Genomic DNA, 17,387 nt, shown 5'->3' with positions numbered 1-17,387 from the left:
CCATAAAGAAAGGGTTTTCCGAGTTTGTTGTAGAAGAACTTGACTGGCCTGTATAGAGGTCTGACCTCAAACCAACACTTGGTCACATCCAACACTTTTGGCATGAACTGGAACACTGTGTGTGAGCTTGGCCTCATTGGCCAGCATCACTGCTGGACTTCACTAATACTCATGCAGCTGAATGGGAACAAATCCCTGCAGCCAGGTTCTAACATCTGGAGGAAAGCCTAAAAACAGAAGATGCTACACTATCACATATTGGTGTAATGTTCACATGTTCATATACTTTTGGCCATGTAGTGTAATTTGCATTTAGTTTGTAAAGGTCACATGTGACTGACAATAAGAAGATAAAACCATGTTTTGCAGAATTCTAATATCAAGCTATAAAATGCTGAAAGACATTACAGTCAGATTTTATGCCTCAGATGGGACTGCTGCATGGACTAAGATGATCCAGAAGGGGCGTCTTACTGCCACTCTCTGCATTTAAATGCCTCTAATCATGTATTCACTTCAGGCATTTATTATAGAAGAATACACTATATAAACTGTATGTGGGCAACATTAAAATGCTAATAAAAGTTCAACTATGGTTAGCCTAGCAACCAGTAAAAGTAAAGCCTGCAAGAGCTGAGGCATGCCAAGTGTGAGCTCCAGACAATGCATATTCTGCAGAGTGAAGGCTACAAGGCAGTGAAGTCTTTCCCCATGCACAGAACAGAGTAAGCCCCAGGCAGGGCTTCACTTCTGGGCCCGTCTTGCTAACTGCCTGCCTTCATCCACTTTGATCACGGAGGCGAGCTGAGGAAATTCAGGAGAGCTCGACTTCAATCATCCAGCGGAGCTCCGTCTGTGAAGAGATTCAGTGTAGTGTAGCATCATGTGCTGAGAGACTTTTGTATGGTAATTTGTTATGGAGGTGGGGGCGAGGGAGGGTTGTTTTTCAAAGGAACCCTTTGAAGCTTGCCAGAAGTGTACATGGATGCATAGCGAGATTAGAATATACAGGAGTAATTGTTCTGTCCCAGGCAGAGATGAAACAATGAATAAATTCTTCAGTTATGACCTTCAAGTTTGAGTCAAACAGCTTTTGTTCCAATCTGACTTGAGAAAGTAATTTGACAGCTGAGACTGCTTTGCCTTTCCCTGTGAGGACTGACAGACACGGCAGGCTGGGATCTGATGTCCTCCATTACACAGGAGCCACCTGGGTGTTTGCACCTCTTTCAGATATCATACGTGGAGATTTCAGCTGTTCTTACGATGCGCTATGATCTATAAGCTCATTGTGAGGCCCTGACATTTGTTAGAACTGTAACAACCACGTCATTCAACCTGTAGGTTGAATACAGTGCATCATGGGGCAGTTTTATAGATATTTACGCTTAGTGTCTGGTGCATGTTATTATCATGAAATGTCATTATGTTTATCCGAATTGTAGAATCTTACCATAGCATTTACAAGAGTATGTGCTCAAAAGGAAAACAACAGCATTGGTTGTTGTTCAAATGCTGTCAACTACCAATATTTACATTCATTGACAAGGATGCCTTCTGGACATGTGTAATACTTTTGTGTCTCAAAAGAAAAGGTCGTAGTTATTAGACATTCTAGCACCACAAACCTCTTTAGGAGGAGTCCTGGGTGGATGGTTTGAGCATGTGACTGTGACACAGAAGACCAAGGTACAGTCAGTGTTTCTTTTAACTGTGACCATGAACACATGGATTTCGTGCCCAAACCGAACCTTAACCATAGAGGTATCACAGCAGAACACAGTCATATGAATTGTTTTCTTACAGGAAACACTCACATAGCCTGGTTCAGTGACAAACAGTCTGTTTTGTTTTTTTAGTTTGGAGGACTTATTATGCAATGATGTTTCCATGCCATTTGCTGGTCCTATTTGTGATCTTGGCACTGTGTACATTACTCTGCAACTTGGTCACATAGACTTCTCAGCACAAACCCTCGGGCAGAAATACAACCTGTTATCTGGCAGTGGTTTGCATCTTCAGTGGTATTTTGGTGACCTCACAGGTTTTACAGTCTGCTGTCTGGATCATCTTTGCCCAGGGCACTTCTAAATCCAGCATTTCCACAGCATACAGCTTGTAAAACGAAGAAGAGAACAGCAGGGCCATGTTTGTAGTGCTGTTGCTGAAAGGTCTGTGGAAAAGCTGGATTAAAATGCTGAATTTGAATGCAGGTTTAGCCTCGGGTTTGCATGTTTGCATGTTTTCATCCCTGGCAGACTGCAAACACATGTGACAGCACATAAGATGCAAACCACTCATGGATAACAGGTTAAAAAAAAAAGTTTGTATTTTCCTCTTTCCCTCTCCCCCTTTCAAAGGAAAGGCCAAGGCCAAAGTCACAAATGGGGCTGTGGCTGACCCATGCCAATGCTTGTGTCTGTTGTCATCTCTGCAAAAGGCTGCTTGCAGTAGGGAATGAATGTTAAATTGTCTCTTTCAGAAAGCTGGAAAAATGCTCTGACATCATAAAAATGTGAGGAGAGGGAGCTGATGCTCTTTGACCATCTGAAAGCACTTCAGCTGAAGCGTACAGTACTGATGACAGCTTTACAGGGCTCTTATATCTGCTCAGGTTTTGGACTTTTGAGGTACATGCCTGTCACAGGACTGTGATGTATTGCTGTGGGCAATTCCACGGCAGGTTGACCACTGAGGGGTGATGTATCTGTCACTGGCTGACTTTCAACATACATTACATGTAACATAATACTTCTAAGTAATGTAACATGCCATTTCTTCATCTTCTTCATCTCATTCTGCCCTCATTTTCCCCTGTGGTTCATGGTTTTATGATGCTATGAGGATGTAAACAACTGTAAAACACAAGAAGTAATCTTGACACTGCTTTGGCCATAAATCACAGGAAAGGTGATTTATTAACAATAAATGCATAAACATGAACATGAACATGAACAATTCCAGATTTTTACCTGTTAAGATGCTGGAACTTGTGATAATTATGTCTTTTCAATGCAACAGTCAACACTGGATCACATAAAAGTCATGTCATCATCCCATCTTGCTCACTTTACAGGTCGGTTAAAAGGTGGAGCTGCAAAAACTATGACCTTCCCTGGTTAGTGTACTTGTGTACTTGCACTTTGTGTGGGATTGAGGTCACTAGTAAATTTGCTAAGAATAAAAATGTCAAGTATTTTCAGACTGTTGGTACATAAAAAGTTGAGTTTCCTGTGTTTGTGGGATGAGATTGGCAAGCTTGAGATACACTCCAGCAGCTTTCAATGTTCAAATGTTTCATTCCCCAAGAGACAGAAAAAAAAAAAAAAACCCACAATAGAAAGTAGTTATTTCTACTTTATGAGAAATAACTCCACTAGATGTAGTACTGAAGTGGCTTTAGATTGAAATTACTTAGTGTTGCACTTGTTAAAATTTCCAGTCGTAAAGAATCCTCACAGTGCATCACTGCCTGTTTTGCTGGAGAACAAGTCTGATGTCACCTATTGCCTAATTGGTGTAATCCATGCAGCTGGCCATGTGCAGCACTGATCTCAGTGGTGGGTTCGTGCATGAGTGTCAATCAGAGGCAACCCCTTCATGCTCATGTATGTTCACAGCATGCCGAAATAATCATGGCTTCCCTGAAATGACCAAGATGCCTCATCACGCATCCTAATCAACCCCGAAGCCATCCGTAAGTACACTCCACACTGAAACAGCTTGATGTAGTGTTGCTGATTGGCTGCCATCTGTTGTTGTGTACTGACCCATTTGCTCAAAATTGATGGATGCTAAGCTTGATGAGCACTGTTTTCTCAGAAATTGCAAGTTTACTATCTACATCCCTTTTTAAAATTCACTGTCCAATTTAACATGCACTGTGTAACCACAGGCCCTGGGAATGCTGGACAAGGCAAGATTATTATGTAAAAATCTGGTATCTCAAAGAGGTGCTCCAACAGAGAGGAGTGTCCCATTACTGCTGAATGAGATGCTATAAATTCATCCAGCTTGTCCAATTCAAATTTCTGATGTTGGGTATGATCTCTTGTCTGCCCACATGAAGTGATGAATCACAAGTGAAGAGCAAAATACAAAGCAAACAGCTGTACATCACTGAGTGCTTTGGAAGCTGGACTCAGTGTGCAGTGTTTTCTTGTATGAATATGTGTGGTAACTGTTTGGCTTTATTCTCACTTTCATTAGAAAATATTTTAGCAATAACAAGAAGGTAAAAAAAACACAGTTGTGTTGTAGGAGTGTTCTTAAGTAGACTGAATGTTCAGTTTTCTGAGGAATGGGAAATTATATTATCTTTATTTACATAGAATTTTTTACAGAATTTGAAGAAAAACCAACAACCAGCCAACCAACCCACAGCATATCACATGCTCTCACTCTTATTTCTCCTCTGATATCATCTTTATTATCTGTATCTAATTAAATTATACTAATTAAAGGTTCCCTGTGGAGTTTTAGTATCACAAGTGGTGCTATGGAGCTGTTTTTCTCTGAGGATGTTCATGTTTTGTGCAGCTCATGCATGAGGATACACATGCACGAGGGTGCTACTCCACTGATCTTCAGGAGGAGGTAATGCACAAAGAAATCCAGCAACGAACCAAAAAAAGACAGAGAGGAAAACTGCAAGTGAGAAACATGGATGCAAACCAGGGCTGGGCAACCTTTTTCCTATCAAGGACCATTTAACTTTTTAGAAAATTCTTCCAAGGTAATGATAGATTATTGAATATATTTATCACACTAATATTGTGATGGCTGGAACTGCCTCTGTTTGGCGAGGCATCTGATATAACAGCTGGCTTTAGGTTTAGGTCAGTCACTCTTGAGTGGAACTGAGTGTCTGTAAGAGTCACTTGTGAAAGAGGCTGCTTACCGTAGCAGATTGTCCCAAATAGAGATGTAAACTTCAGCACATGTCTCATCAGAATGGGAAATTCCCAAAATTCTTTGCAGTTCTTTAAGCAATGTGTTGATTTTAGAAATACTGGACAAAACCACACTTTTCCAACAACACATTGTAAGCTGTTGCTTAGCTAATTTTAGCTCCCTGAGTTTAAAACACCCTCTCCAGCTGACCTCCTAAAAATTCGAGTGGAGTCATTTTAAAGCACAAATCCTGTAAAAGATCCATACTTATACCTGATGGTTACATACATGATATCATGCAAGACTGAAGTTAAGGCTTAAGCTAACAGGTGCTCAGCAAAAATTCAAGTAGCACATAGGACCAGGTGTGACAGTGGGAAAATATCACACAGTGGATGTGTGATATTTTGACTGTGGCTTTTTAAATGTAACCTGTTGTCCCATAAAATAAAGTACTATCGAATGCTTATGGCCTGGGTTATGACTGTAGGTAGAAAGCTAGTTCGCTTGCATACTCCATGCATGCTAACATTTGCATCTTATGTAAGAGCAGACAAACACAGTTTAATACATTCATGTACATTTGTGTTCTTGGTTTTGAATAAAATATGAAAAAAAAGACACCGCTAACCATTCAATCTCTTTGAATACCAAATATCACTCCTACTACAACCCCATACATAAATCCAAAGCTGCTAACTTGCTAAGATATAATTGGACAATTGCTACAGAGTGTGTACAAATGGTTTCCAAATATATTCATAAACCCATCGGCTATTGGAAACACTATTTTATACCATTTTTGTACCACTTCTCCTCTGTATTCTGTCTTATATTCTTTGTCCAAAAAATAAAACCCACCAAATATGTACATAAGCCTTTGTTGACTTAGGCTATATACCACAATGATCTTAGAAAAACAAGCATCTGTTTTCTTTCCAGTGTTGGATATTTCATTTTGAAAAGCGCTGGTGTGTGCTTCAGGAATGCTCCCTTCCACCGCACTGGTGGATGTTGCTGTAATCCTCACGATGCTGAGCAGAGCCCATCATGGGATTTCATGCCTCCTTCTCCCATTTCCTCATTTCCTCACCTCCTTGTTCCCTCATCCCCTCGTCTCCTCTCTTTTCATCTCATCTCCGCTGAGTTTCCAACCCGGAGTGCCTCCCCATTTTCACTGGAAAGCGGTCGTGACGAGCTTCAGCTTGCTGGGGGTCAGACTAATCACTAAAACAAGTAAACAAGTGGAAAGGTGAGCAGAGTGCAGCACAATCAATAATGGTTCTGTAGTTGATTGGTGTAGAGGTAGCAAGTGCATGCACACACACATATACACACATAAATCCACACGAACACACAAGGTCATCAAAGTCAATCTGAACGAGACAATGAGGAGGTGGGATCGGTGTTAAATGCTTGTTGCTTGACATTAACAAACGAACAGGAATCTCTCAAAGTAGGTCTGCTCTCCCTCTGACCTCAATTCCTCATTTCCTCTGTCAGCACATACACACACACACACACACACACACACACACACACACACTCACGAACATGGACCTGAACGTGCGCACACAAACACGTTTGTTAGTGTAGTGCACACATTTACACAGCAGCATACTCACAGCCACACACACCCGCACCTTCATGCACGCACGGTTATTAGCAGCTTCTCTCCATTTGGGACTACAGCTGCTGTCGTTGTGAATTTCGGCTGCTTTACTTGATCAGTTAATGGCACTTATTTCCCAGGAAGAGCCTCCACCTGGCTTCCATGCCACTCCATCAGCCTCTGATTAAAAGCCGAGCGTTAATACCAGCACTCTGGTGATCTGCCGTGCTCCTGTGTGTAAAGCAGGGCCTCGGATCAGGAAGATTGTGAATATCTGAAGAAAGTGTCTGCTGGATAAGACTGAACGTCTCCCAACAAAGAAGATGCAACTCTTCTCGAGAGCATTTGAACAAAAGTCAAGTATGTGAACTCGGTGAGAGACATGAGAGACACTTGTCACAGTGCATTGTGGGTTGAATGGCTCAGAGCAACAACTTCCACCTTTTCAAAAAAGTCTACATTTGTCTACGTGATGGACAATGTAGCATCTTATCTGTCTTACCTGCACATGAGGCTACTCTTGTCTTTTTAAGGTCATCTCGCGACAATGCAGAGCATCTTCATTACTGCTGTTGGTCCTTTGTTGTTCCCACAGCAACCCTGCTGAGCTGACAGATGAGAGGCGCATGAGACGGCTTCCCACATAGTAGCAAAAACACACACATGCATGCACACGTACACACATTAAAACACGTGCAGGCATAACTACATCTGGGGAAGCATACCCCGCATTGTTTAAAATAAGCCAGGCATCAGAGGCGAGGTGTTGGAGTGAGATTGTCGTACACAAATAGGCCATTATGGCAAAAGTGGAACAGAAGGAGTCTCCTATGAAAACAGAGTGCTCTCTCTCTCTACTCCTCGACTCTCTCTTTTTGCTCTCTCTGTCGCTCTCTCTGTGGGCAGGCCGTGTGTGCCTCTATGCTCGTTATCAGAACAAACAGAGATGAGGGTGGAAGAATGGGGTACACAACATGTACCAGAGAGGGGAGGATGAAAGAGTAAAAAACAAGGGAAAATCAAACACCCGGCATGAGGGCAACACCAGGGAATTGTTTCTATTGGTGCACACCTACTACCATAGGGAGCTTTACCATTTTAACGCATTAAAGGCGTGCCACACCACAACACACCATTGCACGAGATAGTCAGCCCCCGAAAAAACATTAATTCCAATTCCAGTCCATATCAGATGTACATTTCCCTCGAGGGTCTAAAAGAAAAAAGAAAAGAGAGAGACACTCCAAAGGCTGCAATAGGCTTGTAATGAATAAGACATTGCATCAGAATTGAAAAGACAGTGAAATCTCCTTCCTGTCTGCTTTCTGTGAGACAAGGGATGTATCATTACCAACTCTGTCTTTTTATGTCCTTGGAAGTGTGAATCCACACTGTGACGAGTGGTGAAACGTTCCAAAAAATCTAGCAGGCACAGTGTTGAGAGAATCAGCACTGTAAAATCCAAATATCAGCCTTGTCCTCAGGCTGACGACTTACTGAGGATTTGGTGATTAGATGAAGCAATCAGATACAAATATCTGCACATATGTACGTTCATACACTGATATAACATGCTGGCATGTGTATGATGATAAAGAAATCATGTGACTCCATGGAAACAGTGCTTGCAAGGTTTTTGATTAACATGATTTCACCTCATATTTGTTGAATATTACATAATCAACATTTGGATTAATTCCAGTGGTTTGCATGTAGCAAGTCGCCAAGGCATTTATGCATACTATAATCATAAAGATAATTAAATAAGTGTACAGTCTACAGACATGTGAGCAGATCTGTGAGGACGTACAGTGGTGTGTTGAGCTTTGATGTCAACATCAGAATGTTAACATGCCAACAATGCTGATGTTTTGCAAGTATAATTTTATCATGTTCACCATTTTAACTTAATGTGTTAGCACAAAACATTTGCAAATTAGCACTAAACACAAAGTACAGCTGAAACCGACGGGAATGTTATTAGTTTTGACCTGATAGTGGTGCTGCATTAAAAGTTAAAAGAACATTTATTCTATGTACCAAATTTCATGTTAATCCATCCAATAGTAGATCATTTCACTTAAAACCACAACCGGCCAACCTTGTCAATCCTGGAGCCATGCTGCAAGCTCGACTGAAAATACCTGGACATGCAAAACTATTTCAGTCAATATCATTTTCCACTGCATATTCCATTTCACATTCTGGTTTAGTAAATGGGAAATGTGGTTTGCAATCACCAAGTCCTTGGTCATAGTAGCTTAACAAAAATAATCAAATAAGATGCCAAAAAAAAAAGCGAGCACCAGCAGCTTAAAATATGTGCATGTCAGTCACGTTTTGATTAAATCTCTCCCTCTGTGAGTCCAGACAAATTTAGTTTTTGACCTTCAACTTTTTAGATGAAGATTTTTTTGCAGTCAGACGCTTTACACATGGCAAAAAACTGCCCCCTGCCACGCTGCAACGCAGTCACCCATCATGCTCCCTTATCTCCCGAGGGAAACACCCTCAGTCCTGATGTCTGGATATCTACTTAACAGCACTGTCTGCCCAAAATCCCATGCGGCTGACACAGCCTGTAGAGAACAGAGACAGCCTGGGCTGGAATCAGACTTCTGATAACAGTCAAAGAGGCTCAGACTTTGACAGCCATTTAAACACACACACACACACAGTAGTGATTGGAAGTTTGATAAAAGCACGTTCATCACGTCTAGATTGAGAATGTGTTTAGTTTTTGGGTGCATTGAACCTGAGTCACAGAGGATTAAATGAGCCTGACTGCTTCTGTGTCTAAGTGAGAGTCTAGTGTCTGAGGCAGTTGCAGTACTACAAGCTGCCATTGGGTGTCCCTGCTCCACCAGTAACATCAACTGGATGTGTGTGGAGTCAGTTGATGAGGTTTTGTCCTGGCTGCTTTCATTAGGCCTGCAGAACAGGTGAATGGACTGGTACTCTAAATGAAATCTAGCAGCTGTCCTTTCTATTTGTTTTCCTTTGCTATGTGTACATGTGCACAGCTGTCTTTAGGAGGACCAAATATACCAGCTGAGCAACAAGACGTCATAGCTAAATGACAAAATAGTTTGCTGTAATCTAAAGCGACCCTCAGTGTTTTGCTCACCTGGCGCACCTATCGTTAGTATGAAGACATAGAGAACTTCTTGCTTAAAGCTGCTGAAATCAATGTCTTTATATTAATGGTGCATGAAATGACTATGTGTAATGAGAAAGGAGCTGCAAACCCACAAAAAAATGAGCTCTACTCAGTTCTGCAGAGCTCTTTACTGTCTGTCAGCTCATTGTTTTGGTTTACAGCCTGTAACTTAACTGGTTGGTTCAGTCTCCCTACTCTCATCATCAGTGTTTTTATATAGCTAAAGCAATTTTCAGTGAAAAAGCTGAAGCAAACCCGCTGTACACCACCTGTGCTGCAGCAAACAGCACACAGATAAAATTACAGACTACCTGGTAAACATAGTGCAGCATTTAGCACCTAAATAGACATTTCTTTTAAGAATTGGTGGAGACCATAACAGAGATAAAAGGAGAGTGAATATTGGACTTGCATTCATCAAGCAGACAGAAACACAACTCCAAATGAATGCTAATGTTGCTCTGCGTCCGCTGGATGTTTCAATAATAAACTGTCAAAGTAGTTAGCCACATTAACTTTTTCAAGGGATGATAAATTGTCAATATTGCATCTAGAGATTGTTTTCACTTCACCCAAGTTACCAGTTAATGCAGGTTTAAGACTACAGAAAGTTTAGAGAAAGAATGCCTTAAAAAAAAAACATGATTTTTCAAAAGAAAAAATGTGGACCCACAATCTCTAGTGCTGGAGTCATGTCCTTTGCACATCCAGCCATCCCCATTGAGTGATTTTTGCCTTTGCTACTGACAGAGAACAGTCATTATTCACAGGTCTGCAGAAGGTTTGCCTGTCAGGAAAAATATATTGTTTACAGCATACACATTTCCAAGCCTGTTGTTTTTCTGATGAGGACACTCTCAAAACAGAATATAAAGATATCAGTCAAAATGTTTGTTTAATTTGTGTGTCAAAAGAGTTATCTATTGCAGTATCAGTAGTTCAACCTTTTCCAAAACAGCAGAGGTGATCAAGTCCATCATTTTTGGAGTTCCATTCAAGGCAAAGAGTGAACAAAAATACTCCAAACACCTTGTGCCAACACCTTGAAGCTAAATGATTGAACTGTGGGTCCATAACTCCAATATTTTCTTCATTATCCTCTATGTGTTCCTCATTTACAAACCTCAGGTTGCCCTACAGTGATTTACTGGACGAGTCATGCTGCTTTAATGTGGCCCTTAGATGCTCCAGCATCCCAGTTTGTAAGTCATAAATACAACTTGGAAGATTCATTTACATTTCCGTCAAAAAATAACTACACAGGCCATTAAATTAACATCTGTCTCTGGAATATTTGGAGAAACCAAATGTTAGAGAGGTTATTCATGCTGTAATACTCAAATGCATTTTTAAAACGGTACCAGATTTGGTTGTTAAAGTAATGTTTTCACCTAAAACCTTCCCAACCTTAACCAAGTATTTTTGTCGCTAAAAGCTTAACAAACCATAGTGGCAGTTCAGAAAAGGCTTGAATAGCTTTTGTAGCATTGATCTTGATCCATTTGGAAGGCTCTCTACGTTGAGGTTTGAGGACTTATTGTCAATGTGTGGTTGTGGCATTTTGTGTTTCTCAAAATACAGAGCTGAAGTCCTGATGTCACACCTGAAGTAGCTGCTGTTCCACTAACTTGCACAATTCAGTGCAGTGTCTCAGAAAGAGGTTATTACTTTGGCCTTTGCAAAAAAATCTAATCTGTCCCTGAGGTTTACTCTCCACATTCTAACAGTTAAATATCAATGAGATAAATGAGATAAATGAGAAGCTACAGCACTTAGAAATGGAGACCTTCACTGAAGAGTTTAAACTGAAATCTCCTCAGCTTGGTTTAACAACAATTTATTAATTTTTATGTCATAAAGAGTCTTTCTCCTTTGTTCAAATGTATCTAATGTGATATTGTTCCATCTACGCACTGGTCACAGCTACTCAACATGTCTTTTATCTTCTGGTGAAGATCTCAGATTTGTGGGAAATGGTGCACATTAAAACCACTAAAAACAAAACCATCACGTCGTTAGAGGTACTTTTCATGTTGCTGCTGCCTGTTTACCATAAAGTAAAACCTGTTCCTGTCATGAGTCATTAGTTTGAGTAGTTTGAGTCAAGTTTCCATTCAAATGTAACACAAATCTTAATTGAATTTCCAGAAAATCTGCATAATAAAAGCCAAATTAAAGTAAGTTTCCATTTACTGCTGCTATGTGAACATCAGGAGTTGAGCACATGGAGGTAATTCTCCAGTTGAGTGCCATTAAAGAACAGCAGAAGTCAAATATCAAGCAATGGAAAGCTCAAAATATGCCGACCATTGTTACATTTTACATGTACCTGTGCCTTTCATTTTTAAAAGCAAAGAAATAAAAGAAAGCTAAAGAGATTCTGGAAATGTATGGGCAGTCACAGCAGGTATAGCAACACAAATGTGTACAGACAGTGTGTGAGATGAAGACAGACAGGTAAACCCAAAGAGAGACGGAGACTAAAAGAGACAGAGGGAATAGATTCCCCACTGCTCGTGTAACTCGCTTTCAACTCTGACGTTTGCTCTGTCGACGTGAGTGAGCTGCTTTTTCTCGTCGTTTTCTGCTACTGAAATGTCAAAGAAGTTGCTGTGGCTGCTGCAGAGCGCCTCTGTGTCTTTACTACGGGAGAAACAGGCAGAGTGCCACTGTAATTGTAGTGCGATGAAGACTATTGTTTCTCCCTCTTTCTTTCTTGCTCTCTCTGTCGTTTCATATTTGAGTTTGCAGAGACTTCAGGATGCTGAGGAGAGAATTTTCCTCCTCATTAAAAACACTGCAAGAGGAGCAGAGTTGGTAGGTGCACACCAACACACACACACACACACACACACACACACGCACACACGCACAGATGGACTGGACTCATACATACACAAATACACAAACATAAGCCAGAAGCATGCAGCTATACTGAAGGTCCAGTCGGGCTAACTGAAGCTGACAGAGCAATCCCAGTCATGTTCATGCCTCTGTTCCTCTCTCATCTCTATTCATCTCCCTGCCACCTTCGTCAACCTTACCGCATTCCTGTTCATCCCGCCCTCTAGGGGACTACTGCTTCATCTGTTTCTCCACTTCTCTTATTTTGTTTTACTTAATTACCGATTAATCTTCTGTCTTTTTTTTCTCAATGAAATGGACACAAACTACGACTATTAAAAGAACACCTGGACCGCTCAATTTCCATTTATGTGATGGGAACATGGAGAATAAAACAAGCCATACTCGCTTATGAAGATGAACTTTAGTAATGACATTTTCATTAGGTCATACCCAAAAACAGAGTTTGGAGCTTCTATGTGTGGAAGGACAGAGAGTCGTCTGAACAGTGAACAAATGAATGAACAGCTTAAATTCAGCTTCAACTGGATTGTTGGATAGAAATTGAATCCAAAATGGCCAAACAAATTTGGATTTGAAGTTCAACCTTGAGTGTAGGGGTGGATAATCAGTGTTAGCATGCTAAAGGTAGTGATGACATTCCAGAAATGCAGTTCTTACTAAACAATCTATATCAGGGCAATCAGCTCAAGTCTCCCAAAGCTTTACAAAGAAATTTCAGAGCAACATAAATAATTTTAAAAGTTCGTCTCTGAGTCTGACTAAAAGCAGGCACAGGAGGTAGCCTCCTCGGTTAGCTGCTGTAGCTAACACAATGGCAGCCTTGTTCTGAGTCAACTTGCTGCTGAACAAAACTGGCTTTTTGACTCAGGTTGGACATTTTTCCTTGCTTAATACAATTCCTTGCGATGCAATGTAATAATATCATTTTCATGTATACTTGAACTCATGCTTTTATTGTCTAATGTATACAGAACAGTTTGCTTGTAACGTGACAAATGTTCAAGGAATCTGACAAAAAGCGTAACCTAATTTAATTGTAATCCCATAGAAAGCAGCATTAATATAACAAGTATCTTTATTTTATGGAAAAGTGAGTATCTGTAAAGTGCATTAAGCCTCCCAAAACACATTTTCATTGAGCAAGTTTACAAAGGAGCAAAATAGATTTGCAAGATGTTGATCCAGAAGCGTATCAAGGTTCCCTGGGCTCTAAATTCATACTGGGTTCAGGTTCAAACCCCTGCCTTAACCCTGGGAACATAGAACCTTGGGAACATAGGATCCTTTGTCATGTTCCCATTATGTGCCATATAAATATAGGGAAACACAGGACCCTGGGAAAGACTTGATCCTACTTTTGGGTCCAAATGTTGCTTTTTTTCAACCCTGTGAAGGTTTTTGAGCTTTGATCCAACGTGTGTATACATTTTCCCATCATAATCTGTTATTCTGCATGTGGCCTAAAGATAGTACATGATGGGAATTGTGCACAACTACCTGCATCTAGATTTATTTTATGGTCATCAGCAGTAAGTCAGCAGATTCAAAGGGGCTGAAAACAGACTGCTTGGTCTGTGTTCCCTCAGGAAGTTTCCCTTTTTTTGTGGTGCAATCATTTATGTAAAGGTATCAGTACAAACATGCATGCTCACATATGTTTCCAGTTACTTGCCCCAAACCCAGTAGCCTATCAGGTGTTTAGAGGGATTGATTTTGTGAGGAAATGTTGCTGCAGAGTGTCACTTGAAAGAACGATAGTGGCATATAAAGTGGAGGCGGACGTTCCGCTGACACAGCGTATTATTATCACTCAACATGGTGTTTGCTAAAGTGCAGCACCGCACCCAGGAGAAACAGATTCTTCAGAAGTTAACAGTCTCATCTCCCAAAAACTGTCAAGTATTGACTGTTCTCTTTCAAGTCAACAAAGAAGTCACATCCCAGTGATTTAAGTTGCTACAACAGTCTCATTGGCTGTCTTTGATGTTTTTCTTTTCCTCCCTTTCTGTCTGTGGTGCTGGGTGGGTGGAGGTGGAGAGGTAATGTGATGCAGAGAAGCGACTGGAGCGAGACGGAGCTCTGAGAGAAAACCCATGTTCACACCAGGGTGGTTTACACTGCTGCTTTACTCTCTGTTCACACACACACACGCACACAAATGAGCATACGAGCACCTGCGTGTACACACCCACACACATATGCACACAAGCATGCATATTCACGGGCGTGCGCGCACATACAGTACAAGTAGAAACACACACATGCTCACACACACACGCACATTCAGAGCGGCTTATGAGTTGTGCACCTCAATACCAGCCGCAGTATAGCCCATCTGTGAAAAGGTAAATTGAATTTTACAGACACAAAGCCGACTCCCCTGCGGTCTTTAGAAAAAAAGCCCCACTATGTGAGTCTAAAGCTTTTCTAAAGCTTTCGTCTCTTCATAGCTTTTTTCCCCCCTTTTCTTTTCTTCTCCTTCCTCCCTCTCTCCCTCTCTCCCTCTCTCTCTTGCTCTGTGGGGGAAATGAAGGTGTGAGAAACACTGATCGATATGCTCATTAAAGAGTTGTGTCTTTGGGAGTCCTGCAGAGGGTCTGCACAACGCTGCACACAAAGAACACAGAGGCAAATGCTGCACTGAAAAAGACTGCTATATCACCACAACACCATCCACAACTGAACAGCACCGCTTTTCACAAGCACAAAGAGCAAAGTGAGAGTAAAAACAAACCCTTTCTTTTTCTCCCTCTTCCTCTTTTTTCTCAACTTTTCTTCCTCCTCCTCTCTCCCACTGTCTCTTTGCTTACCCAGAGATGTAGTTAAAGCACTTTTATTCTGCTTGTGCAGAGGATTTTCCAATCTGTCCATGGCTCTATTATTAGAAGCTCCCTGTATAGCCTGTGTTTCTCTATTGAGTTAACACAAACAGCTATGCAGCTAGTCATTCTGCCCACACAATTAACCCCCCCCCCCCACACACACACACACACACCGAGGTACCGAGAAAACGCAGTTTGATAAGTTAAATTCTAATTAACTACAGCACTACCACCTCCACTACTCTGTGTGTGTGTGTGTGTGTGTGTGTGTGTGTGTGTGTGTGTGTGTGTCAGGCAGGTGGGATAGACACTGACAGGTGGAATAAAATTGCCTGTGCGAGGTATCCATCTGTGCAAGATCCACCATATGCATTTCAAAAACTCTGCAAGGTTTCTGTGCCAAATGATGGAGAGAGATTGACACTGTTCCATCTGCCAGTGTGGAGTCTGTATTTGAGATGTATGGGTATAAACATGGGTGGAGAGATTATTACAATGTCCCACACAATTTGAAGAGCTGTTTGGCTGAAATGTCCCCTGAGAAGATGCTAAAAATAGGACTGGAGTCAAAAATGGTGTAAAAAATCTGTTCCGGAAAAGCAGTAAGTGGCTGACTCAAAGCAGATTTAGAGAGAGAGTTGCTCAGAAAAAAATAGAGTGTACTCTGGTCCACATTATTCATCAAAAGTAATGCAAAATGGAACAGAGGAGAATTTCCTGAGTTAAAGGAATAGTTTGACATTTTGGAAATACCATGAGACCATTAGACAAGGAGATCAATACCATTCTTGTATTGATCATTCCTAGAGCATCAAATACTTACGCTTTGTCATGTCCTGTGCATCTCATACAGACGCACTGCCAGAAAGCCTTGTGGTTAATGTTGTTAAACCAGTTTGGTTAGGTTTAGTATCAGTATAAGATTGTTCACGTTGGGTTTCTCCAGGGTGAAAGTCATGTGCTTGAGGCATGTATCTTCCCCACCTCCCTCCATCTGCAGATTTTCTTGCTCCTAATATGATGCCACCTGGGCTGAGCTTCTAATATTGATGCGTTGAAAGACGGTGACTCATACAGACACTGAAGGGTGTCTTATGCGTCTGTATGCTAAGAGGTGTGACACAGCCCAGGTGTGTGACGCTCTCGGAATTAGACCAGGCTCGTCTCTTAAATATGAAGCTACTGCCAGCAGCCCAGCCAGCTAGCTAGCTTAGCTTCACATAAACATTGGAGGCGCGCGCACACGCACACACAGGCACACACACACTCACACACACACACACACACACACACACACACACACACACACACACACACACACACAGAACGATCACGGTCATGGTGAAAAGAAACACAGACTGATGGAAACAAGACAGGCTGTGAACAGTGGTCTCCAAGCCAAAGAGTCAAAGTCACACCCCTGTTAACTCAACCTCTGCCCTGGAAGATTTAATGGTTCTGTGACAAAATCACGTTACTATCACCCCTTTACTGACAGACAAGAGTGATAATTCAGGTGGCCAGTAGAGGCCCTTGTCAGGTACACCAGCTCAGTATTTAGCTGAAGGTCATATTGGATGATTCTCCATTACGCTTAACTGTATCATTGGTTTGTGCCAAAGCAGGAAGAGGTGTGCCGTACGAGACTCATGTTTTTATTAACCATGACCACAGTCTTTCTGTGACTGTAACCATGCTAAACTTTTTACATTTTTACATTTTTGACCTGTAGTCATAAAGTATTGGAGTGCTACATGTACAACAAAATAATGTGCATGAAGAAATAAAATGTTTCAACACTTTTCTTGGATTTGCCCTCTCTAGTCACATGTAAATACACAAGTTTGATGGAGAGCCTGCAGATATGAAAGGCTCTTCAAAATTCAGCAAACTCGAACACGATTCAAGTAAAATTACTAGAACTGGACATAAGAGTGCTGCCCACTCATAGTAACAATTGCAAATCATTGCTTCCCCTCTTGGGTGTAAGTGTTTGCAGCGTGTTTGCAGCGTGTTTGCTCAGACCCATGAG

Source organism: Chaetodon auriga, chromosome 2 (genome assembly GCF_051107435.1).
Source record: "Chaetodon auriga isolate fChaAug3 chromosome 2, fChaAug3.hap1, whole genome shotgun sequence".
Taxonomy (NCBI): domain Eukaryota; kingdom Metazoa; phylum Chordata; class Actinopteri; order Chaetodontiformes; family Chaetodontidae; genus Chaetodon; species Chaetodon auriga.
Note: the sequence above shows the minus strand (reverse complement) of the source record.